A 27,578-nucleotide genomic window follows, 5' to 3' on the forward strand; every position below is an offset into this window, starting at 1 on the left:
AAATCGCGGGATTTATGGGGATTTCGTGGGATTTTCAAACGTGTCAAATTTCGAGATAAGCAAATTTTACTGGACTTTATTTGAAAGATCAGTATTTATAAGAGTCATAAAGAATTTTATTCTCTTATAAACACGTTTTCTTATTTTTGTCATCTCTTATTTATTTTATTTGCTATAAAATGGTAAATGACATTATATACATATAATGCTGAAAAATAAAAATAACAAAGCAACTGGTTCTCTATTAAATCTTATAATGGATACATGCTCTCTCTCTCTCTCTCTCTCTCTCTCTCTTTCTTTCATTCTCTATATCTTCTGACAAATAAGATTTGACTTTGAAATCAGTATCTTAGAATAAATACAATCAATGTTATTCTGTGGTCTAGAAAGCATTTAATGTTCTATATTCGATGTAGGACATTTCCTTCCTTTTTTCTTTTAAACCACAAAATGACATTAACGATTCTAATTCAAGGTACAGAAATCTTCTCGACTCATTATTCTCGGTCACGACATCGTTCCCGAAATAAAAAATTATTTATAAATGTGATTTGTAATTTATCTCTTTTACTAAATAAGAAATAATGTTTATCAAGAATAAATAGAGCTATTTGAAAAAAGACGGATATCTAATTAAACGATATAAATGATATTTCATTGAAAAGAGAATAAGGCGCAAGTCGACATGATGGACCACATCGATGTCAGTAGCGCGCGAGCACGAAACTCATAACTTGTGAGACTCATGAATAAGCGCGCGACATAACGAGTCTTTTTCCGTGGGAATTTTATACGAGACGAGAATATAATATCGCGAGAAAGATCGCGATGGCGAAAAAGGTGAATGAGAGAGAATGAGAGAGAGAGAGAGATACGCGCGTACACGAGATGTGTGCGCACTTCGTATTTGGCCCTTTAAATAACCGCGAGAGACGATCAACACGGGAAATAACAAGAGTGAGAGTGAGAGAGGACTTTTCTACGTGATCCTCGAAGAGTGGCATTATCCCGCTGGCCGGCGCCGCGATAGCATCTGAAACGGCGCGAGCGAGAGGACGAGGTCGACGAGTGCAGCAGCGTTGTTGCACGCGCGCGTTGCACACGTACGTACATAGGTATGTACGTAGCTAGGTAGGTGCACGCTCCCACTTCCGGCGAGAAAAAAAGCGTCGATCTCTGCCTCTCTCCCTCACTCACTCCCCCTCGCTTGTCTGCTGACGGAGGTCTCGCGGGTCAATCGGAGCACAATTTCCGCTTGCTCGCATCCTCTTCTCGCGGCCAAATTGCTCCGATCCCGTGATCGGCCGACGACCCGCGAATGCGCCGATCAGACCGATCCTCCCAGGAAATTTCAGAGCTTGTTACGTTCAGGATTTCCAAGGACGTGTTATGTCTGGAGATGTTTTTGAAAAGCCGCTAGAATTTTCGAAAACGAGATATAAAAGGTGAGATATAAATATGTATCCATATCTTATTTATATCTATCGTACTTTAATAAGAAATCTTTTGCAATCCAGGATATCCGGATAAATATAATAATATACTGATACGATCAAATTATTTCAATTATTTTTTTTTTTTGGTCCGATAACGAGATTAATGACTCCTTTGTTTATTTAAATAAATTAATTAAATATTTTTAAGAAAGCTAAAGCCTGTATTGATTCAAGAAGATCATTTCTTGCGAATAATTCTGTATATAATCTAAAATATTTTCAAAGCATATATTAAATTAATTAGCAAAGTTCTCTTCATCTTATATTAGTATCATGATAGGCGTAGCATGTTGTAATGAATAACTTGCTATTCATACGAAGTTTCGCCTTCATCCCGTTTAATTAATACATGCTATATTTTTTCCATTTCAAAGAAATATTCAAGGATTTGCTTCAAGATCGAAAAGTAAATGTCGCTACTTTATTTGTTCCGTATATAAACACATTCTTTCACTTTTTGCATCTTAGAGGACTCGCTCTACATAACTATGCATTCTATTCTATTATATTCTAATGTATTCCCTCTCGCCTGAAACTTCCGCCCTCTCCAAAGTACTCGTTGTGTAAACGAGTACGACTCGGCGCAAGTAGAGATACGAAAGGCGGAGGAGAGAACTGCGTGACGCGACTCGGCCGCGATGAATGATTTATCGTTCGTTCGCTCACGGATTATCTAGTGCGCATAAATTACACACTTCTCTCGAAACGGAGCAAAATGCGTGTACGATGGCGGAAACGCGAAACGCAGTAACGGTATCGCCGGAAATCGTGGCGCGAATCAGGGCCGATCCTGCAAAGGAAGTGTCGAGACACAAGCACGCATGCACGTTGATACATATATTCACACACACATACACGTATATATAAATACACACAAATGCACAATGCATTCGCCACTTCGCTGCACACTCGCTGCTCGTAAGCAGATTACCCGCGTGACTGTTGCTGCCTAATTGCCCGCATCGATCTAAATTCCAAACTGATAAGCACCCCCGTTAGAGGGTGCAATCGCCAGTTCGGACGAGATTTCGGCAATGAGTGTTTAGTTAACGAACGATATCTGTTTGTTTACCGAAAGACGTATAAAGTTTATGCGATTGAGTTTTATTTACAAAAACACTCAACAACCTGTGCTCTTGTTTATTTACGCATACAACTTGAATCGAACAATATATATGTATATTCTTCCTTGTAATCTTTTTAATATTTAGTTTTATGATGATCGGAAAAAAGTTTATGCAATATTGATAGAGCTATATTTTTAACATTGTGTAGAATGATTCGAGTAATATTATCATCTGAAATATTGTTAAGAATTGACAAAAAATTGTTTCGAATAAAATAAAATGTTTTCGAGTTGATTATAAATAAGGAATTCTGATTGTAATATTACTCTGTTGGAGGAGGATCGAATAAATTTGCGCCGGCTTTTCCACACCGCTGATGGAGAAAAGTGCGCTTATTAACTTTTAACTCGTCGGCTTTTCCGTCGAGTGGGTACGTAAGTTACACGACGGTCCGATATTGCACGATTCCAAGTGGAGCAACGTTAGCGGCGAGGGACGGTATATGCAAAGCAAGAACACAGTTACGGCGATAAATGTCGAAGCACGCCGCCGGGTGTGTTTTATTTTCGCACTCTCGCAATATGGAAATTCTCAATTTTCGCCCGACATTGCGTAATTTCCGTCTTACGCTTTCCTTGAAAGTATCCGGCACTGCAATTCTGTCGAGTTAATATCCCGAGGAAAAGAGCACATTCGCGCTTTCGTTAACGCGAGAGAAAACTGACTTAAAAGGTAAATAAATAATTAAATTATAATCTCTTTTGTCGGATAATAAAAATTTAAGATGAAATTCGCAGGGCTAATAACATTTATATACACATATAATGTTGTTTTTAAAATATTTACTTTGTTGCAAAAATCTTTCTATACTTTTTGAATTTTAAATCGGTACTTTCAAGTTTCTCTTGCCCGATTTTCCTCCAAAACAAAACTTGACGATTTCTATCCGTAGAAAAAAAAGCGATACTTTGCATTTGAAAGATTGAGTTGTCAGAGCCACTGTTGCCGGGATTCGCGAGAGCGCGCGTATAACAATTCGGAAGTTTCGCTAGGAAAATCTTTGCAAGCGATGGTGTATAAAACGCGAGGGCAAAACGATCGGGCAAGAACCGAAACACGAGCGTAATTCTCTGTGCTAAAAGTTTCGCCTGACGATTCCGGACGGCCGGGCCGACGAGGCAGAGTTTCGCTGCTCGCTCTCTCAGAGGCAATCGGCGAAATTCCAATTGAGTGTCGGGACCAGACTCCCAGAGAATAAATGAGAGTTTGTCGACAACTCACTGCGATTCGACGCTTCTCTTTTCGCGATCACGTCGGAATTAAAAATACTCGTCATGTTTCGCATGTAAGCGAAGATAAATGTAAATTGTTTCGTATTATCGACATCTATTCTAATTTTGCTCGTAAATAATGATTGACAAAATTACTCTTATTAAGATTAAATAATAAATATACTCTTTTTTTTACCAATTTTTTTCTCTCGTTATATTTAAGCTCAAATAAAGGGAAACAAAAATCGTCGCGTGGAATTTCTTGGTATCCAAGCATGTCGTATAATAGCTCGTTACTTGCGCGGTTGTTGCACGAGATTCCATTAGACGGAATATCACTTTTCGCAAGTATAATCGTACTCGACCGTTCTAAGAAAAACCATCGTTCCGCTCGGCAGCAGAATAAACAATCAAAGAGAAGAAGTTAACTCGAAGGGATTTAGCGAGTCTAAAGTGACTTCCAGTTTAAATCGCAACAGACCTTGTTCCTCTCCTGCGAAAGAGGGAGTCGACAAAACATGCTGCATTCACGTTCGGTGACGGACGCGGAGAAAACTGCGTCGCGACCGTCTCGGCGAGAATGCCAAGAACCGGACACGGCTATTATTATCAATTGCGCGTAACAACTAATTACCCATAATTATGTCGGGGATATGAAGCTTTCAGTATAACGGCATGGTTTCCGTCGCGCGACGGAAATTACGATCCGCTGCGACGCGATTCTCGTCTGCTGCCCGCTATGTCTACACCGTTGCTCATCATTGCATTCCTCGCTTTTCACGAAGGGCAAAGGGAGAGGAAGCTTCTTTGACGATCGCGATCGCAATTACGCGACGACACGTGAGCGGAACGTGAAACGGCGATTTCGTTTTCGAAACAGACGGTAATTCCGCGTATTGCGTCTGGAGGTCGTTTGCAAAGATCGCATTTGACAGGTATTCTGATAAATTCATCTTGATATAAATTACAATTGAATGAATTACAATTGAACAATCGATTAGTTTCAATGTGTAAAGTGTTCCTTGATTTTGTAGAGAGAAGAGCCAATAGTCAATTTTATGAATAAACGTGAAGTATCGTTTAACAGAAGGAAAGTGAAGTATTTGTAAAAGCATTTCTTTTAAAACAAAAGAAAGCAGAAAGTTAAAAGCGCATCCTTTTGCATGAACAATCTTGCTTTTAATACGTAGTATTTCGTTTTATACTTTTAAGTGTTTTTGTTTATCCACTACTGTAAGAGAAAATGTCTCTCTCTCTCTTTCTCTATCAATTTAATTAATTTATACAATTAAAAAATATATAAAACCATAAAAATGTATGAAATATATTTTTCTCATAAGGCATGTTATAAAAAAATATAATACGTTTTTTTCTCGCGTCTCTTCCTTAAAAAGAAAGAAAAGTTTCAATTTTAAGCATAAAGAATATGCTAGCAATCCTTGCTCACATTTCTCGAAGTGTTTGCCTCGATGAATAGACGCAAGAAAGAATTAGCGTCGCTTTATTCACATAATACAATACCTTCCTTCGCTGGCTTCGTCTGGTAGCTTCAGCGTCATCAAGACACGTGCTAACTTTCCTCCCCGAGGAAGTATATTACCTCGCGGCATCCTCCGTATACTGACGCGACATAAATCTCTCGCGTGGGTCATTCGGTCCATCTTAAGTCCCGGAAGCGAATGAACATTCCGTAATTATATGAGAAGAAAATAGAATCTTTTTTTCTCTTTCCCTAATGGAATTACTGCAGAGGCGAAACTCTGAACTCACGTGACGTTATCGACGAATGAAACGTAAGGTCTTGGCGAACTATGGCCATTAATTAGGAGCTCGCGATGTATCGACAGATCTGCCAGAACTCGTATTCGCGCGCGTGGTGTGAAGTAATTTTTTAGTTTCCAGAAAACTGCTCGCCGTGTTTCATTCGCATGAACGACTGGCTACAAATTTCCACGAATCGAAGATATACGTTTATCGCGTATCACGTCGTGGTATCTCGATGCATTTATAAGTTTTAATGAGTTCAAGCTGTCTTAAAATAATTAAAGATCGACAATTAAAATTCTAAATACAATTTTTGATAAATTAAAGCGAATGAGAGGAGAAAAGTTAAAAATAGAATTGCCATAGTCTTCCATTCTCATAATTTAATTCGCCAAAACACTTTAACTTTTGCAATTATAATTATCAAGCAATTATTTTATAAAATTATAATAAAAAATATTATATAATATTAAATATTAAATATTAAAAAAATTAAATTTTATATTTCTTTCAAAGAAAAGGAAAGAAGATGGCAATGTTTTCGCCGAGAGAAATTAATTCCACATTGATAAAGGAAAAACTGCAATTTTTTACAAGTACGATTAGAGCTAATACAAATGTAATATTAACGGAAGAATGGAGCAGAGAGCGAGAAACGGACGATAAATTTCAACATGGAATTCTGATATCCTCGGGGGAAGCTTAGCACGACATTCGCTTGTACAAAGGATTAAAGGTGTTAACCTCGCGTACAGGGCGATTAGGGCCACCGAGGAGTGTATATCGCCCGCGGGCGATACGACCGGGCTGTTTTAACGCGACGCGGAAATATTCAATGAAGAGAAGCAGTAAAACTCGATGAAAGAGAGAGAGAGAGAGAGAGAGAGAGAAAGAGAATGTCGCGTGTAATACAAGAGCAAATGTCGCTTCAGCGATATCTAGCCAAGTTTCGTCGCTTTTGATATTGCATCTAGGGAAATTTGCTAACTTGCAAAGTGTTGCGGTAATGATAGTCCTTGTTTCGTCAAGCACGTACCGTACAACAACCGTGTGAAGATCTATCCAACCCGATGAATATATTCTCGTAAAAGACGTCGAGATACTTGGCGATGAATTAGCCGACGTTGCATCACCGTTTTGCTTACATACGTGTCGCTGACGATAGTAATTCACACCAAGTAGTGATAAGAAATGTATATTCTATAAATCATGTACATTCATTATTATTTAAAAATAATAATGAAAAAAATGTAATAATGGAAAAAAATTCAAATTTTTAGGAGATCAAAAAGGTACAGAGATGAAGAGAGGATGTCAAAATTATTTTTTTATTAAGTTCGTAACACTATTAAAATTAATCATTAATTCTCAATTTGCATTACAAATCATTTCATTTTAAAATGATCAATATTTGAGCAACCATTTAATCTTTTTCATTAATTTTTGCTGATAAATGATTTTCTCTGCAGCTAAAATACGTATTAATTAAATAACTTAAAAAGTTGCGAATTGAACGTGTATGTCTAGGAGATGAACTAGAAAGAATTAAATAAGACTGCACCAGATTCGCGATACAACCAGATGCCGGAATGATAGCAGGGGGTCACGATCCCTGTGCTTCTTGCAGGTCAGATGCACACTCGGAAGCAGTAAATTGTATTTCGCTTGAAACACCCGCGAGGCTTGAATTATTTTCACGGAACACGCCCACGGTACACGCGCCTTGCACAGTGTTGCAAAGAAATTACGGCGGCCTCACGACAAGAATCGTCGGCCGAGCGGGTATCTTTGTAATCTTTGTAACGCGTTAAAATTGGTCGATGCGAACAGCTGATAGGAAGTCATCCGGTTTCCGCGGGAGAAAGTATATCGGGAAGTGCGTCGGAATTTAATGATAATTTCTTGAAGATACATATCTGTGTTCGAGAAGAGCAAATTTAATTGTATATTTTTATAGCAATAATTAATAATTAATTAAGGCATTTAGCGCGCTATTCTAATAATATTTTCCTCATATCTGCAGATCTCATAAATTTGTCTGATTGTGACAATTTGCATGATTACGATTACTCAAAATAATAAGTCTCTCTCTTGGCTTGCGTATGTTAGTCTATACGGTTATATAAATAAGATGTCGATCACAATTACGGAGGGCGCAAAATCATCCGCGAAAATTTCCGCTCGACACTACGAACCGATCACAGCCGGCGAACGTACCCTTCATCTCCGCATCTTCTCGGAAAACGTCTTCTTGCCACTTCCCCTGTCGTATAAATAGGAAGCAGCCTTCGGCTCTTTCAATTGCATGGGATTCACGTGCTCTTTCGCCGCATATGACGTTAGCTGTATGCACGCGATTGCCCAATGCTTATAATGCTACTCCGGCGAACGGGGCAATTTGCGGTAAATCACTTCTCTCGAATCTCTCGGTCTCTTTCTCTCCTTCTTCCCTCTCCCTCTCCGTCACTGCTCTCTTCCTTTCTCCGTTCTCACTCTCGTCATTCTGCACATACATTTCGCACGGTATGCGTCACGGATTTCCTCGTCTTTCCCCATCCGTCTATCATGCTCTCTGCCAATTTCACGTATTCAGAAAAGTTCGTTACTTTCACTTAATCACTCGTCTCTGATTTTCTCTTACTCTCTTTTCTTCCCCATTTTCACATAAAATAAATCTACACATGTCGATTTTTGTTTGCACACATTTTTTTTCTTTTAAAATGGATCAATAATCGTGATAGAAGTATAATAATAATGTGATGCATGACAAGCAAGGTAAAATTCTTTTTTCAAATTTTAATATTTGACATTTATATTATTTGTTAATTAATAGCGCGTGTATGTAATACACTTGCTTTTTTTAATAATATTTTAAATGCAATTTTGTAAACTGATACGATCATTAATTTCTAAACTTCTTAGTCATACTCCTTCCGCAATTGCAATGCTCCACGCTTGACTTCTACACCTTTCTTCACAGAGGATTTCATTCCAAGTCATTTAATATCCCTTTCCCTCCTCTCTCTCTTTCTCTCTATCTTCTCTTTCATCTTTCTCCTGCTGTCTCACAATCGCGCTTGCGGTCTGATACATCTCTTATGTAACAGTCTCATTCGCGCATCTCGGTATTGCTTTGCAGAGAAGCAATTGCGATATATAAATATATATATGTATATACACATAACGCGCGCGGTTGCACCCTCATTGGTGAATATGCATATACATATACATATACACACACACACGTGCGCGCACGTCATGTGAGAGCGCCAACCTGCTGCCTCTCTCGTTCATTGACCGTACACGGCAACTTTTTGATTCAGTCGGTGGCACGTGACCGACGACGGCTCGTTGCCAACAAAATATCTTCTTCACTTAGTCTTGGGCTTCTTCTTTCTTCCCATCGGCGTTTTATAAGATGTGCTCATTACAAGACATATTATATCGCGTTACGCTTACGGATCTATACGATCGAGCACATCGTGTTCAATAATTATGAATAATAGCTGGTAATGCGTAGGTCCTCCATAGATTACTCATAGATTGCCGCGTTTGCACAAGATGACCCAAAACCATTACATATCTTTTTTACTCATTAAAAATAATAGGTTGAGATTGAGAAAAATGATTGTTTTAATGATAAAATATGGATAACAAGGCCTAATTGTTCAATTTGTAAAACCTTGAAGAGTTTTGGAGCTACTTAAGTTTTGAGAGAATAAGTAATTCAAAATCAAAGTAATAAGATTTTGTACCTGAGATAAATTTAACTATATTTTATCTTAATTTAAGCTGTAATTGCCAAAAATTTTCTAAAAAAAAAATTACGTCCAATTAATTTTGACAAAGAAAAAATCGCTACAGTTTAGAAAAGCATTCCAGTATTTCGAGACACCTTGTATAGATTCACGGATATATTCACGAATCTCTCTTTCTCTCTCTATCGGAGAGGTTTCCTATCCTCGGAGGCGATATACGAAGACCATTAGAAGTCGCGGGGGCATCGATCATTCCTCTCGGGGTATCGATCGTTGAACCTGTCCGAGGAAAAGCTCGCGGCCGCGAGAGAGAGGCACGTGCGCTGATTTACGTCGTGGGACCCAGGCACGTGCCACGGCGGTAGACATAGTAATCTGCCCTTCCTGTGTTCCTTCTCTTCTCATCCTCGTGCTATTTCTTTCCATTTCTGTCACATCTTTCTCCTTTCCCGCAAATAAAAAAGACATGAAAAGTTTCTTCCATCGATATTTGTCGTCACTTTCATAAGTATCTTTCGATGTAATGGTAAACGACTAGATATGTTATACATATCTTCAATTTATTACAATATTTATTTATTATTATATATTTAATCTCTATTAATATTTTAACTTTTAAGAAATGATATAGCGTGATACTTATCAAGAATAATATGAAAGTTTATAAAAAAGATATCTTTCACGATTAGGGTTTAATAACACAGAAATATGTTGCAACGGAATTCAATATTTATTCAAGATTTAACAATAACCACAATAAGTACTCCTTATAAGTAATTAAATTTTTAAATAATCATAAAATACTTATTGTTAAAAATTGTCAGAAATTTTTCAACCATCGATCAAACACCTTCCGATCACTTCGTAGATTTACAACAGTAACAATATTGGGGAGCAAGTTACGATATGACTTCGCAAAGTAGCGCAATCTAATTTCAACACCTAACTTTCTAATGAACGTCACCCGTCATTGTCGTCGTTCGCCAAACCGTTATTCTACTTCTACTTTGTAATCATGCAAACGTCACTTCTCTCCATACCCACGACCGATTGCCATACAAAGTCAGCGAATTGCACGACGCGCACATATTCGCTGTTAACTATCGCTCCATCGAGCAGACCCGGGAATTTCTAACGAGCGACCAATCCTTATTCTAGAGACATGACAAATCGCCGTAAATCAACATCATTTCGGCGCCATTAATCACCATTTGATTATTAACCATCGCGAATGCGGCAATAAAACACCGTTCAACCACGCTGCTTCCCACGTTTCCACCGTAAAATTCGTTATATCTCGAACGAGCGCAACCTCATTCGCGATAGTTGCACCCACGTTTCGTACTCTGCCATTTCATGTACATAGACGGAAGAAATATATACACAAGATGTTGTATAGCTTCGAGATATTTCATGATTTTATGAAAATTATATTGATCAAGAAACACGATTAACGCAGACTTGTACAGATTTGTAATAATAATTAATATGTTCTCGCAATAAGTATATGTACTTATGCGGGGTGGTTTGTGTTACTAGCTCAAGGGCAGTTTCTTCGCGTAGATCCGAGACGAGTCGACGTTTTCATTCCGTTTTCGCGAGGGGGCCGATCGGCCGTCACGCTCGTTTAATTTGCATAATCCCATGGCGCGAGAAGGAACCGTTAGGCCGAAAGTCTCTCGCGCTGCGAAAGGATCACCGTAAGAGCGTTCGGCCGTTACGCTGGGAACGGGACGAGAAGGGTGGAATAAGGATGCGAGGAAAACGAGAAGAATGGCGATGCGCCGAGAAGGAAGAGGAGGATTAGAAGAGAAGGAGAAAGAATTCCCTGAGAAGGAAGAGCTGCACGGGAAAACGAGGTGGAGAAAGGATAAGAGGATGAGTGTGACTTGCGTGGTTGGTTTGTGTCCGCAAAAACGCGTTCACTTTACCACCAACGATGCAACGCCAACTGAATCGACAAGCGATCGTTCCTTCTTTCTCTCTTTCCTTCCTTTTTTTGTTTATTTAATTTTTTTTTTTTTTGCTGAAACCACCAATGTGATGCACAGTTCGGTCGATGCACCCGAAATCGGCTTACCTTTGTCAGTATTATGCATTGTAGCTTGTAAGCTAATTATAAAACGATTAAAAAATTAAAGTGGTTGTAAAAAATGGTTCTCTGGCAAATTCGATCTTTTTATTAAACTTATTAATAATTTAATCTCTCTTTTCATCTTTCTTTTTTATCTTTGCATTTTACGTACAAATTTTCAGAAAAAATGATTTTTAATTTAGCTATCCACTCTTTTTTAGAACAAAATGTCTATTTTAAATAAGTAAAAAAATAGAAAAAAAAATTTTTTTTAAATTATTCATGTATTACTATGTATTATCATATATTTATGTATGCATTTATATATATTTATATTTATATATATGTATATGTATTTAATTAATGGTTTATATTAATATTCTTTTTTTTATTTTAATCTCTTAATTATAGTACTTTACTGCTCAATTATAATACTTTTTATTGGAAAAAAATAGAGGTTTCTTTTTTAATTAACTGGATAAGAAAAATAAAAGTTACGATATAATATATAATACTAGCCACTCCTGAATGTCGTAAACACGAGAATGGACATAAGTCGTCTTTACTTCCACGCCACGGGACACAGCTGGCACACCGTGGTGAGGTCTCATTAACTCAAGGACGCCGCTAGCGAACCCTTATTATCGACTCGCGAGCGCGCCATTATGGCGAATCGCGCTTTTCCCTCACGTCCTGCCTGCCTGCCTTTCCGGGCGGAGAAATCGCGTGTCCTTTTTCCGGGCGATAATGGAAACGTTTCTCAGGCTCGGCATTCCCGCCCTTCAACGCGGCATTCCCCAGCACGTTCAGGCGCCTTTTTTTCTTTCTATCCAGTTGGAAAACGTTAATGCGTATTCCCTTAACGGGTGAAAATGACGGTGATTTACGATTGTATTGTTTTCGGTTAATCATAAAAATTATCACAGGGAAAAAGGATGGCTTCGAGAAATTTTGAATAACTTGAGAACATAAGAATGGTACAGTGTGGACAGACGATTTTTCAATGTTACATTGTATTGTAATTCTTTTTCAACTATTTCTTTGACAAATTTAAAATCCCAGTTTTGATTTAATCATAATTTGAAGACGTCAATAGTCAATCTTATATAGATATAAAATTTTTTTATAATTAATCTATTAATTAATACGCAATAGCAGATAGCAAACCGGAACAGTTTCACCGATTCGCACCACCGCCCACGTCGAGGCCTCGACTTTTTCACTGCGCGTTGTAAAAGTTACATGAATTACCGCGAGCCTGGCAACACGCAGCAATAACGCGACATCGCATCGCCGACTCAAGGCTACCAGCGGAATGGTCATTATCGTGCCACAAATTACCTGTTAACAGCATACCACCAATCGCATGCGATGCGCCGTCATACGTGTTGAGAGTGCCTGATAAGAAAAATAAAATTTATCATAGTCGACGACGAGTGATATTAGTTTATAAATGCTTGTTAAAATAAAAATGCCATAAATACGCTGTCCTCTGAAGCAGAAAAAGTTAAGCGCAGTCTTATTTAATTACTGCAGTCAATAAAAGTCATTTAGACTTATATCTCTATCACACTTAATCCTTTTGATATCACTTTAATACTCTCCGCACATTTTTCAGCATTCTTCATTAATCTATGCTAACTGTATTTTATTACACATCCCGCAAAATCAGTTTTATTTTGTTATCGACTGTATTTCAATATAATTTTAGTTGGTGGCAATTATCAAGATATTAATCTCAATTCTGTCGTTCGAAACTATTTTAACCATTTTTTTTTTCTGAAATATTTTAATTTTAGAGAAATTGCATCTAATATTTTAAAATTTCAAAAATTTATCAATTTTAAATATTTATTTCGATGTCATGAAAAAATTTATTATTCATTTTCTGGGAAACACAATGTTTTATTTATAATGTTTATATAAGTCATTTATAACATGAAAAATTCTCCTACTTTTACTACTGTATCCAACTAAGAGAGTACGTCATTAATTTTTCCAACCGAAGGAGATCGGCATCGAATGAAGCGGATTTAAATAAAGACGTTTACGAGCGGGTGCAGCCGATGATAAATAAGAAGAAAATCGTGATACTTAATTCAAGACGTAGAGCCGTTAATGAGTATAACGCGGTGAGATTAGACATTGCATGTCAATTGGCGATCATAATAGGCACTTTATTATATTTCCCTCTCGGGTTGTGACCCGTGTTGCGAACTCTCGCCAACATAAATTAACTTCCTTATCGTCACTTCAATTACGTTATCTTATCTTGATTCATTTAACGGTTGAGCGTGCACGAATCTGATCACCGCCTCGCGTTATATCGCTGAAATCGCGATGCTACAACGTCAAAAACGACGGAAAGAAAGAGAGAGAGAGATAAACGACGACGAAGAATAGCAAGGCAATCGGTAGTGAACAAATAAGAGAGAGGGACGCACAAGGAAAAAACAAGGCTGCTGTTTCTGTCCCGATCTTATCGGATATACTGCGGGGGTGTATCGCTCGCTCGACAACGACATTCCAGTATTCTCGGAAGAAGAACCACGCGGATAAACGAGATATAGATCGATACCACTCTAGATATTCGCAAGATAAGCAGCGGCGGGTCAACCGATCGCAATCGATATTCTTGACCAAATCATTTAATTGTTTTGCAAGGGAACGGTTTATACCGTGTAATACATCAATTCCGTGTTATTTTTCTTTTTTCTTAACATCAGCATAAACACAAAGCGGTTTATATGTTTGAAAATATTGGGAGATTGTAATTTGTAGTAGAAATATATTTTACTTTGTTAAAAGAGAGAATTTTAAAATTAAAACAAAAAATTTTGAATATATGTTTGGACTTAATTTTTAATCCAATTTCATTAGATTAGTTTCAGTTTTCTGTGTAAGGTGATTCTCATTAATCTACTCTAATGTATCTATATGTATCAGTTTACAAACTTCGTATAAATATCTCCAAAAAAAATAAAATTCACAAAAATGAATAAAATTTTAAATTATCAATTTAAACTCCAATTTTCAAATTACATAATAAACATACATAGTAAAGATATGTCGTTTCTTTTTCTTTAGAATCTGTCAAAGCTGCAAAGTTGCAAAAAGAAGAAATCTAGACTGTAAAACTTACGCTCGCACAATTTACATTTTCATCAGAATATTTCATCTTTCGCGACACATTTTACCGCTCATTCTTTTTTTTACTCTACCTTAATGTATATACTACAAATTGCACACTCTAACTTATAATTATGCAGCGAGAGATTAGTGTCGGCTAGCCTAGGTGGATTTTCAAGCTCGAAAGAAACTTTTATGCCAGAGTGAAGTCGAGTCTTTCTTCGCTTTCTCGTGTTAAATAATAACTCACGACTTAACAAAGAAAGCGACGCGGCGAATGAAAGACGATTCGAAGCTCTTGAGAAAAGAAATTAAATCTTCCTCACCGAGAAAGCACCCCCGTGTCTTGTTCTCCAGGTCTAATGAGAAACGCATCCGTCTTTGAATATACAATGGGTGTCCTATAATCATGGGCGTCCATTCGTTAATTTCAATTAGTGAAACACTCTTAGTGTACAGAATATCCACATTACATTTTAAAGATAGATTTGTTGTGTCGAGTTTTGATAGCATGAAAATAAATTATGGAGAGAAAAATAGAGAATAAAGAAATAGAAAATAAAGTATAATAAAATAAAATAGAATCTTCTCATTAAGAAAGATTAAAAGAGAAAAAGAGAAATATCGATTCCAAAATCGGAATATGTTTTATATATATCGTCCAATGATACTAATATTATTATAACGAGTGCTCAAAAGATCTTATTTTAAAATGTAACATAATATCATTTATTAAATTTAAAAAGATTAGTTATGAAACTCCTTGAACTTTTTTCAATGCAGATGATAAATACTGATGATAAATACTGATTCAATAATTAATCGCAAAATTCTAATCAAGTCTCTCAAATGCTTCCACAAAATTCCCGCGTGACCGTAATTTCAGATTATATTGCTCGACCATCCACGTTGCACAGTCGAGATTTTAGAGAAGCTATCGAAAGTATTCATCGCTCGCTACCGACAGATGTTTACGACTCGCACACTCGTTCTTCGAGTTATGCCTTTTGGATTTGAGACCGAGTCGTGCTGAACATACTGAATAATAAAACGTACCAAGTAGGTAGATAGAGATAGGTGATATCTTCCAAATATTCGTCCCGGGAGCATAAAGTGCGCATGGGCGCATAAGTTTCAGCCTTTATCACGTTTTATCGTCCAATCGAGTATGCGAGTCAACGAAGGAAAATAACTGTGGGCAAAGGAGGATTACATCCCGCAAGAGATTTAATGGGATCTTAAATCGTGTTAATGTCGATTATATATTGACATACAACCAACTATTTGATTAATTGCATTGATCTCATATTCGTTTTTAGACGACTAATTTTTTAATAGCACTTAACATTTTTAAATATTTTTTTGAATTTCTTTAATGTTGCATACAAATTTGATTATTTTTGTGTGTCTGAAATGTATTTTTTTATCTCTTTTTATAAAATATTTTTTTCAGAAAAAAGATTGTGATAATATAATATATATATATATATATATATATATATATATATATATATAATAATAAAAAAAAAAAACATCCATGCAAAATGTGAAATAAAAAAAGAATTGAATTTCCCCGACTAACAAATTGGGTAACAAATTTAAATCTTTATTATGTGAATGACACATCAGTGCGTAAATATCCATGTTTACATCTATGTCCACGTTGACGTTTATGTTTACATCATATTTGAATATACGTTCACATTCATGTGAAGATGCACATAATGGAAGAGAGAGCAGACGTCAAACGCTTTGTCGTTGTTCAAGTTTGTCGTCGTCTTGCGCGGAAGTGACATTTCTCAGACCATTCCTCCAGTGTCGTGGAGATTCGCTCGCTGCATTAGGTTTCGTAACATTGCACATTATAGAGAACTGCGAGAATATATTGAGAAACTATGATGCGATTTCTTTCGACGTTTATCATTCTTTTCAAAGAAGATAAATCAAAATCTAATCTACGCTGAGGGCTAGGATTTCTTAGGTAATACACGTATCGAAAGGTCAGATCTGTACTTCGATTAATTTTACATACTCGTTGTTGTGTGATTACAGTATAAAAAGGGTCGAGAAACTACGCCTTTCTCGGACTCGTGCCGTTTCATAGAATCGCGCCGGCTTCTTCGGCGAAGCCAATTACGCAAAATACGCAGCGAATGATGGAAAAAGGTCCGACGAAGATTATTATACCGTAGCGCTACTTCCTGATCGGGTCGCCGCTCGCGCGAACCACTCTCACTTCTTGCGCCGCTAAATGAGAGCTTTTTATCGCGAGCGCGCTTTTCCAGCCCGGTCAACTGTCAACCGGTTGAACGTGCAATAAAATAACGATGTCTTTATACATACTGCCGTTTAGAGAGGAATGTAAACGATTTGAAAAATTTTTTTTTCATGCAACATTTATATTTTATGTTATAAACTTTTTTAAAATATAAGATAAAAAAATTATGTATTTTAAGATTAAAAAAAAAAAATTGTCTCTTTTTTTTCAAAGCGTTTCTATAAATGCTGTAAGTAGTACGAGAATTATAAAATCCATGCCACACTTTTGTTCCTGCAAACGAGTTGTGGGCAATTAACGAGATTTATAGGTAGTAAAACTGCTTTCATCACGATCGAGTGGAAAGCGGTAATAAACAGATTGTTCCCATGCAAACGCATGGGAATTGTTCTCATAAAGAATCGCTACGCGGCATCGAATGCGAACGCGATATAAACCAAGACGATAATTAATATTTCATATCTATCTCATAAATAATTTCTCTCTATTGTGATTATCCTATAATGAATGTACAATTACCATTCATAAATAAATCAAATATATGTATAATTTCTAACATAATATAATGTACAGTTTCTATATTTTCTCTTTTCTCTTTATATTTTCTCTTATCATATTTCAAATCTCTAATAAATCTTAAGTACCAATCGTTAATAAACTTTATCTCTATTACTTCCTGTCTTAAATATTGCGCAATTATTTTTATCGTATACATATTACCGTGTCATTTTTATTACTGCATTATCTTTTCATTTGATTATGTCTGAATTACTGCGATACCTTTACATGTTATTTCCATTGAGTTAACACATCGAAACGCAACGCTTGAAAAATTACTCCGTGCTCTCCGCGCTGTATTCGACCTTGCTGAAAGCAATGGAATCGGATGCTCGTTACGCCTCGTATCGAGCGAACCTGTCGACATCAAGCGATGCATTCATCGTCGATGTATTCATCGAATACGTTCATCCATTACACGCGCCGAATTTGGCGTGAGTCTCGTTTCGTTGGCGAACACATCGTCGTTCGCTAAATGCGGCCGAAAATCGAAAATCGGGAGAACCGAGCACGTCGCGTTCGATATACGCACGTACGTACAATCGTACTCGCTCATTCGCCCGCTCGTTCACGCGTGTACACGTGAATAGCACGCACGGGTTACGTGGTGTGATTCGTGACTTTTTTTCCTACGATTCCGTTCGGCTGCACCATTTAAATTCGTGGCGTGTTTCATTCGGTTTCGACTCTCTCTCTCTTTCTTATCCATGGCAAGCACTCTCTCAAACGAGTGCGTTTCCAAAAAACGCACGTGGATGCAGTGCACGCGAGCGAACAGATCGACTATTTGCGGATATTCGCTGAAAACGATACGCATGTTGCCGGAAGCCGCTGTATTGTCTTTTTTTTCTTTTTTCTTTTTTGTGAACGCGCGTATGATGATGCGAAGAATAAAGAAAGAGCTAAAAACAATGGACATAATAAGCGAGCTCAAATTCTGACGCATCATCGGAAGTGTACATTGACACGAATTTAATTAAAAAGAATCGATATTACCATACAAATAATACCGCTTAACCGCACAATATAAGAAACAATAAGAGAATATATAAATTTTCTTTGGATATAAACGTGACAATCTTAATACCGTCATTAAAATTCTATATTGCTATTACAATATTATAAATTACAAGTTTTAATCAACATACAAGTGACAAGAGATTCTTTTTTCCTTCTTTATCAATTTTCAATTGTATTCAGAAATTTAAAGACAAGAAAAGATAGTATATATAATCAAAATACACAGACAAAAAATATGTTAGATGTCATTTGGCGTAATGTAATTTATATTTCTAAAATATGATATTGGAAAAATTCGACATGAATTAAAAATTGTTACGTATTAAATATCTTTAATGTGCGAAAATTAGCTAACATATCATCATGAATGCTAAGTAATTTCGCGTTCACTGAACTTATCTCGAAAAATTTAATTCAAATAATGATTTATTTCCTGAATTCAATCTAAATACTAAGTACTATATGTCTTTTCTGAATATAGTCTCTCGCAAGATTACGTAATTTTTATTCGATAAATATGTAACACGCTAGCTATTCGGCAATTATACAAATATATTAGTTCTGCAGTTATGATAAAATTCGCAAGGAGAAAAGATCGCGCTCGTGGATGCCGTGCGTGCTCTACCTTTTACGAGTGCATTTCTCTATTTTACAATCGCGACGCGAACATGCCGTTCAGCATGCGATTTGGTGGAAAATATATCATATGATATTTTATAAATTTGTACTCCAAAAACACGCTTTCAGCGAGCAGAGATTCCACTAATATAATTTACAGCGAGGCACTTCACCCTCGTATTTCCGGTTTCTCGAAATTAAAAATGTGAACTCAACTTCAGGATACGATCACCAGCTCGTTATTCTTAGCGGACACGAGTGTCGCGGCGCCGAGAAATATAAGCTATCAGTTCTGAATTTTTGATGAAGCCGTTATTTTTCATTCAGCTCATCAGCTTACTGGTTTATGCGATAGAGAGCGTCATCCGTAACATATCAATGTAGCGACAAATTCTAATATTGCTATTTTAATGCTCGTTAATATCATGTTGCGACGATAAGCGAGATATAAATGCCGGCATATTCGTAATAATAAAGAACGAATGATATTCTATGAGATACAACTCTACATTCTCTCATATATATATATATATATATATATATATATATATATATATATATATATATATGTATGTATGTATATGTATAAAATATGTATATGTATATGTATAAAATAAATTAAGATTGTTAGTTGAAATGTCTTCTTGCGTCAGAAAATTTTCATTGTAGAAACAAATTTTTATTTCGAAAAGTTATTAATTATTGCAAAAGTGTTAAAAGTAACGTGATAAATAATAAAATAATTATTATAGGAGTTGCGCAAATTATAAGGTTCACTTTTAAAAACATTCTACGCAATGCCATTGTAAGATCAAAAGGTTTGAATTCATATCGCGAGCGTACATGATTTCTCAATATGGATATCAAATAGAACGTTATGCGGATAGTAACTATGCACGTGCAATTAGAAAATAAATCTAATTCTGGAGTTTATATATATATATATGTCATCCTACGGAAACTCCGAGTGAAGTCGCATGAATTCGATACTATTGCCCAGCACAATATAATCTCGGCCAGAAATTAACGTAATCACACGCGTTCAATAATTTCCGGATCGTATCTTCTGTTTCCCGTCCGCTGCTTGACAAACAACCGATTGAGCGGCTAAATTTCCATGCGCACAACTCAGAATTAAACGATAACTCAGCTCGACGTATCGCTAGGATTAATGCGTATCGCTGAACAATTTGGATATCGACGGAGATGCATAGTTGGAAATACAAATATAATTGATTTGTATTTATTATTTATTTATTTGTATTTATTTATTTATTATATGCATCAAGTTGACAAAAGCATATTTTATTAATAACAAAAAAAAAATCTTAATATACATGTATATTTTTTAATTCAAATATTCATTCAGAATTAACTTGAGCATTTGGATATTATAAATATAAAACAGTGATTATTTAGAAATATATATGCGTTATTAAGAAGTGTAACAATTATCAAAAGTATAAAACTATAAAAATTATCAGAATTTTAAAGTTTTCGCATTTTTCAATTTTCCTGGATACTTGAAACTCTTAATATAGTATATAATGTCTCACAAAAAGTGATCACCTTCTTTTATTTTTTAAACTAAAAGAGATAAACCATAATAAATATATGTCAAATTAAATAATTCAAACTAAACTCTTTTGTAAGGATATTAGTTGCTTATTAGCTAAAAGCTATTTATATTAACAAACGGAGAAATAATTTTTTTATAACATGTGGACATATTGACACAATAAAAGTTATAGCATTATTTGAAATGAGTACAATGACTTAATGTAAATATTTTATTATATGAGTTTTATCGGCTTAAAATATCGTTACGTCTGCCTTTTCATTTTCGGTCTTGTTATATGGCCAACTTTTAACTTATGCGTTAGAGATTGACATAAGTCATATTGTCATTTAATCATAATACTCGAATCAGAAGTTGGCCATATCGAAAATGAAAAGATAGACATCATCCGCGATTTTAAGCCAATAAAACTCATAAAATATGTAAAATATTTACATTAAATCATATATTCATTGTATTTGTTAATACAGATAGCTTTTGTAAGCAATTATTATGCTCACAATATAGGTCAATTCGAGCCATTTAATTTAATATATATTTGTTATGGTCTATTTCTGTTAGTTTAAAAGATAACATGGAGTGAGCATTTTTAATGAAACACCTTGTATAAACGTTTTTTTGTTTTTTTTTTAAAATAATATTAATATTTTCTGCATTTTTCTTTTTTCAGAATGTCACACTAGAAAATTATCCTACTTAGAAAGATAAATCGCAAATAATCAGCCTTAGTGTATAATCATTTGCTCGACTCTGTATCAACGGGCGGATTCGCGGATGCACCTGCCCCAATTATTCACCTCCCCCAATAAAACACTCGAGAAACCTGGACTCTCGAGGCGATATCCACGTTGGAAATACCGCTCGACAAATTCGCACAAAGAGCGCATCACGGTCGCTCCTAATTGCATAAGAGCAGCTTTGAACCGGTAAGGTTGGTATTAAAATCAGTCGATTCGACATTTTCCAAGAGCAGCATTACGTTATGCTGTCGGACCAGTTTAATATCTAGTAGCGTTTAAATCTCGGAGGAAAAGATTTTCTCGAGCGATCCATTGACCTTTTTTCAAGATATCTCCTCCCTTTCCTCCTCGTCTTTCTTTCTCTCTCTCTCTTTCTCTTCATTCTCTTTTTTCTTCTTATTTTACTTCTTAAATTCAATTACGTATATAAGCGTGACAAGAAATATTTTAATCATTATCAAGAATATAAAAATTTTTTTGCTGATTTCATTGTCATTCCTAAATAAAAAAGTTCACTATATCGAAAGTAGTGCACTATCGATTATAATAGTGAAATTGTATCTTGAACTCTCTGAATTTTTCAGTAGAACGTACATTCAAACTTGTGTGATATAACATCTACGAACGTTTTTTAAAACGTCATAAAGTAGCAGCAGAATTAATTAATTTCCTTGCCGTTAATTAACATTGACTTAATAATGTTTCGAATTAAAAAATGTGAGTAATATTACGAGAATAATTGAGAATAAAATATCTCATAATATAAAATAATTTCAATATTATAAAAAAATTAAAAAATATAAATATTTGCTATTTTGTTCTCTTCTTACAAATTGAAAAAATCTTAGTTTTTTCCCCGTCTCCATTGCTATTAAATATTGAAAGAAAAATTCTGATTACACTGTGCTACAATAAGACACTAATATCGAACGGCCGTGTCGGATATCACAAGATCTGATATCATCAAGAACGACAACGCTACGTCGCCGCTGGCGGCAGACAAGCGACGTTTTCCGTCAAGTTCTAATGACAGTTTCCGAAGTTTGGTCGACGTGGAACAGCCGTTCGTTTCCCGAGCCCGTTCGTTGCCTGCTTCCGGGTGTTTTGGAAATTAAATTAGATCCATGCAAGGCGCTTCGTATGTTTCACGTTACTGGCTCTCAACCAAATATTTGATATCGATATTACTCAACGATTGCATATTATGTGACAAAAAACCACTAGTCTAATCCTTAGGCAGCTTACTTTCCCGCGAACAAACAAAGTTATCTTGTATTATGAACTCTCTATTACATGATCTAGATGATTCCTTAAAGCAATTACATTTCTATAAATAAGAATTTCATTCTTAAATGATTATTTTAGATAAATTAATTTCTACTTTTCATACAGAAGAAAATTATGTTCTTTAGAAATTTTTCTTTACTTACAATCAGAGAAAGTATTAGATGACGTCAGCGTTTATATATACTCCATTGTTCACCAACGACTGACAAAAGGTAACGCGTCTGAATGTATGTATTAGTATAGAAAGCGCGTAGAAAGCATGAGCCGATAACAGTAAAAGCCGGAGCCTATCTACCAGGCGTCGAATAAAGCGAGAGATCCATTAATCTAATTAAAGCGATTCATAGTCCTTCGTTTCGGCGAGCGATGCCTGTCGGAAGCGACGAGCGAGTTGATCGGCGTAACGGTCCATTTACTAATACGAAAAAGTTCGATTTTCCGCACCAAGCTTTGCACGCCCATGCCTTATAACTACTCGACGTGATATCTTGTAAATTAGATTGGATGAAAATTTCGCATTTATACCGTAAACTCATTCATTAATTCTTAATAAAAGAAAAAAAAAATATTATAATTTTTTTCCTTGTGAATCTCTCATTTCTACAGTAAATTAATGAATTTATCAATGTTATGCAACAGATTATAAATGACGGATTTTTTTCCCTCATTTTCTCATCATCGATTACAAATTTCTAAAGATTTACACAGGGAAAATAATCGGCGATTTTGGGACTTGACGCGGCCTCGTTCGCGTTATATACAGATCGCCCCGAATGCACGGGCCCGCATGAATGCACCGAGCGGACGTTGCATCGGGGTGCACGTGCATGCGCGACCACAAACGCGCGCATTCAACGTGAGATATCTCGATAATTAATCGACGAGCGTGGGTGGCACGTGTGCGCGTGTACGTACTAAACATGTACACACAGCGCGGTGCGAATCGATGAACGTTTATCTCTCTCATTCACTCATACACACACACACACACACACACACACACACACACACACACACACACACACACACACACACACATTCTCTCTCTTTCTTTCTTTGTATAGAACAGTTGCATAGTACAACCGTGAAATAGCATATCCGAATTTCATTCGAGAACATCCTGATGCTATCCCATGTTGCTAATTACACAATCGCACACGCGCATGATAAATCTATATATGAGAGGCAGATCAATATAGATCAATGTTGTAAAAAAAAATCTGTAAAAAAAATTCGAAAACAACTTTGAATAGAAATTAAAAATACTAGAATTTTAAATCCTTTTTATTTATTTTCTACTTAATTTTTCTATTATATTTTAAATAATGAAATCTGAAACAGACTTTAAAAGATGCAAAATAAATCAAGTTATAAATTCAATTTTTCTTTCTACAATCTTTTAATCAAAAAGCAAAATAAGATTAAATTAATATTATTCAATTTTAATATTTTTTAAGAATAGTACAAAATATCATCAAAGATCGATAAGAGGAAAAGAAACTGTATTATTCGAAATAAAGGCAAATTTCCAATAATTTTTTTTCTACTTTTTAAACTGTAAATGACGTTGAACACATAATTCAATCGAGCGTACTCAACCAAATGCCAAATACACGTGCAAGTGATTGTATAAAATTTTCCGAAAATGCGGCGTGTCGTACAGTTTTACAGCATCATGTGTAATGACAAGTACGAATGTTATGTACGCGTGAAATAACGCGTACGATTTGTTCCATCATCGAAAATAAATTAAAATTGCAACCTTCCGGACTGATGCGGGATTACGCGAAACTGTCATTTGCCCCTGCTTGAAAATTCTATCAGGACGAACTTTTAAAAGTGGCGTGACGCTATTTTCCACTCGATTTATAAATTGCGAGATGAGAGAACGGTATCGCCGTGGAGTGCTCCACGTTACGTGATCGTTTGCCAATTCCAATAAGACTCGGCAACTGGATTTTCATAAAAAAAAAAAGTTCGGTTCCGCCGGCGGCGGCAATCGCGCGGCATCCGGCTCGTGGAAAATGCGAGGAAAAAAGGTGGTCGAATAATTTTCTCTTGGAACTTTCACGTTATTCCGAAATATATGAAATTCTCCAGTTGCTCGTTATTTGACAAACGAATAGAGAAGAGAAAAAAAGGAAAAAAAAAAGATAAATCGTATACCATATTCTTTACACAAAAAAAGCATATCTTATATTATTTTTCAACATTAAAGCTTCTGAAAATTAAAGAATTAAGTTTCTTCCACTATTTTTAAAATAGAACTTAATTCATTGATATTTTAATGATGTTCTTCCTTGAGATAAGATTTTTTTGATATCAAAAAAGTATGTACATAAATAATACAAAATTAATTTTGAGACAATAAAGACAGGTCTCTTTCCGTTTGCCTTTTTCGAGATCGTGCTGGACAAATATTTATTTATTTCGGATGATGATGATTCATTACATATGCCTCAATGTACAAATTTGGCTGCCGGTGTTTCCGTCGACTTCCTCTTGAACAAATATTTGCTTTGCACGAGAGAAACAGTACGATACTTAAAGCATGCAAAGCAATGCTTCATTTCCCATGCGCCCGCACATGTGGATGATACATTAGACTTGATAATGCGAACGTAGGGAGTTCCACGCGACGTAGCCGCCGCATTGTGGTCGATGTTTCCATCAACGTATATTCGCCCACGACAAAATTCTATCAAGCGTTTCACGTGGCTCAAAATTTATAGAATATCGCGCTACACGTGATATACAAATGTATGTTAATGCCATTCTAAGTATTAATGTCTAAATTTTATATTCAGACATATAGACACCTGTGTTATTTTATACGTGAAGCAACTAGCAAGTCTAGGAATGAGAGAAATGTGTTTGTGTGTGTGTGTGTGTTATTGCGAAAGTGATGACTAACAAAACATGGCAAGGTGCTAATAAGATATTTAGATTTTGGCAATAAATCATAAATGTGTTTCAAGCGAGAAAGATCAGTCATTTCTATTTCGAAATTCTTCATCTCGTAAAAAATTATTTTACCGCGTTAAATTATGATTAATTTATATTGAAAAAATAATATTATTCCATAAAATTTAAACAGAAAAACAAATGGTATTTTAAAGATTCCGGCTTTTCTATCATTAAAAATCGCTAATTACATTTGTATATTTTCAAACCGTGTTTTTATAATAAGTAAGATTCAGAATAATTGCATTATTACAGAGCTTTGATCCACTCCAAGAATATCGATGTTTTTTATAAAAAAATAGCGTCTCCCTAACAATAAGTATAATTATAAACTTAAATTCTTTTATAGCTGATAATCATTCGACTTTATCCAATATTTAGGATCAAAGGTTTATCTCTGTAATTTATTATCGCGGCCATTCCGTTTGTAACAAATGGTGCGAAGAGATTTAGGCCAAATAGTCGCGCGGAATAATTTTCCAGGCGATTTGACGAGCAGCATCCGTAAAAAAACGCGGCAGTGTACTCTATGACGAGCAGGGAGAGAGAAGAGCGACAGACCTCATGAAATCGTCAAGCTGCATAAAGTTTTGTGCCGACTAAAGTTCTCTGTTGTCAGCGACTCGTGCGCCCCTGCGCGGAAGTAAAATCTCATAATTAACGCAGATGGAAGTAGGACCGAGGCAGTAAATTTGTCAGGCCTCGAGAAGGAGAGTAACACTTCAAGTTTTTACGGACAGGACGACGAAACAGTGCCTGGAGGGAAAAGTATAGAACGTCATGAAACGGTAGCGAATGACATCGCTTTGAAAATTTACAGTAATTTAATGGCCGCGCGATAATTCATTTTCTTAAAAAAAAAATATCTTTAATTGCTCGATTTTCAATATCATACATCAAATATTATGATTATTATTATTATTAACGATTGAAATAATTGTTATGCGAAAATAATTATTTCGTCTTTCTCGCAGAAAAAAATATTTACATTTTCACAGTTTATGAGTGAAATTTCGTAATTTTCATGAGAAAACAATTTGTGCGAGATTGATTATCATTCGTTCGCAATCTGACATTTTGCACGTGTGTGAAGAACAACATACGTGCAAATGGCTGATAATAAATTAACAATCGACCGATGACTTTCCGATGCGTTGCAACGGCCATTTGGCAGAGTCAAACAACCGCTGTGGCAGACATAACATTATCGCTCTCGATAATGAGCGACGGTAATCGAGTCTCGTCGCTCACGGTGCTGGCAAACAAATTATTGTCGCGATTAAAACAGACCACGAATCATTCAGAGATCTCCGATTCCAGTCGACAATGCTCTACGTGGCTGTATATGTTAATGGTTTTTTGCTTTTTGCAATGTTAATAATTGTACACAATGATATGCTGATCTATTCGCGATTTTTGCAATTATAATTTCGAACATGATGGCGCAAAAACTGACAACAAGGTTTCATAGTATTTGTCCGCTTGCTTGAAAAAAATTTTAATCTATTAAAAGTTAAATATTTTGTGAGAAGGAAAGAGAAAGAGAGAGAGAGAGAGGGAGAGAAAGAGAAAATAGTTCTTCGTCAATAATGTTTTTTATTCATGTATTGGACAAATTGATGAAATCTGTGAGGCGTACGTTTCAACAACAGCGTAATTCATGAAAAATCACTGTAATTAGAAGATTATAATTAATTTAAACTCAGTTACATTATAAAAATCTACGAATAAATTCAATACAACAAAAACATATTTATTGTGCGTTATTCAGGAAAGAAAATAAGAAGATCAAGTAAATTATTACTATGAGTCATAAATGTTGAACAAATTTGACTTCCCCGTGATTAGGTCACAATTTTACTTTTTATAAACCGTATCATTATTAGACTAAGCGTGTTACATGAGAAAGTATATACCTATATAATACATAAATTACATAATAATTTCTCTACATATCTGTCCATCTACGTTA

The 27,578-nt window shown here is 35.6% G+C and overlaps 1 protein-coding gene and 1 long non-coding RNA gene across 3 annotated transcripts in view; both read right to left on the reverse strand.

Annotated features, from left to right (window-relative positions):
- The window catches only part of LOC126849044 (uncharacterized), a 62,321-nt gene extending 61,150 nt beyond the window's left edge, over window positions 1–1,171 (reverse strand). Inside the window, exon 1 of the long non-coding RNA XR_007687347.1 lies at window positions 1,115–1,171. This is a non-coding gene — a long non-coding RNA (uncharacterized LOC126849044). The remainder of the gene's footprint in view (window positions 1–1,114) is intronic.
- Window positions 1–27,578, reverse strand: part of LOC126848607 (CCR4-NOT transcription complex subunit 6-like) — a 482,736-nt gene that overhangs the window by 312,444 nt on the left and 142,714 nt on the right. The gene's annotated exons all lie outside the window — the stretch shown is intronic.

The sequence above is a fragment of the Cataglyphis hispanica genome, chromosome 1 (assembly GCF_021464435.1).
Source record: "Cataglyphis hispanica isolate Lineage 1 chromosome 1, ULB_Chis1_1.0, whole genome shotgun sequence".
In the NCBI taxonomy this organism is placed as follows: Eukaryota; Metazoa; Arthropoda; class Insecta; order Hymenoptera; family Formicidae; genus Cataglyphis; species Cataglyphis hispanica.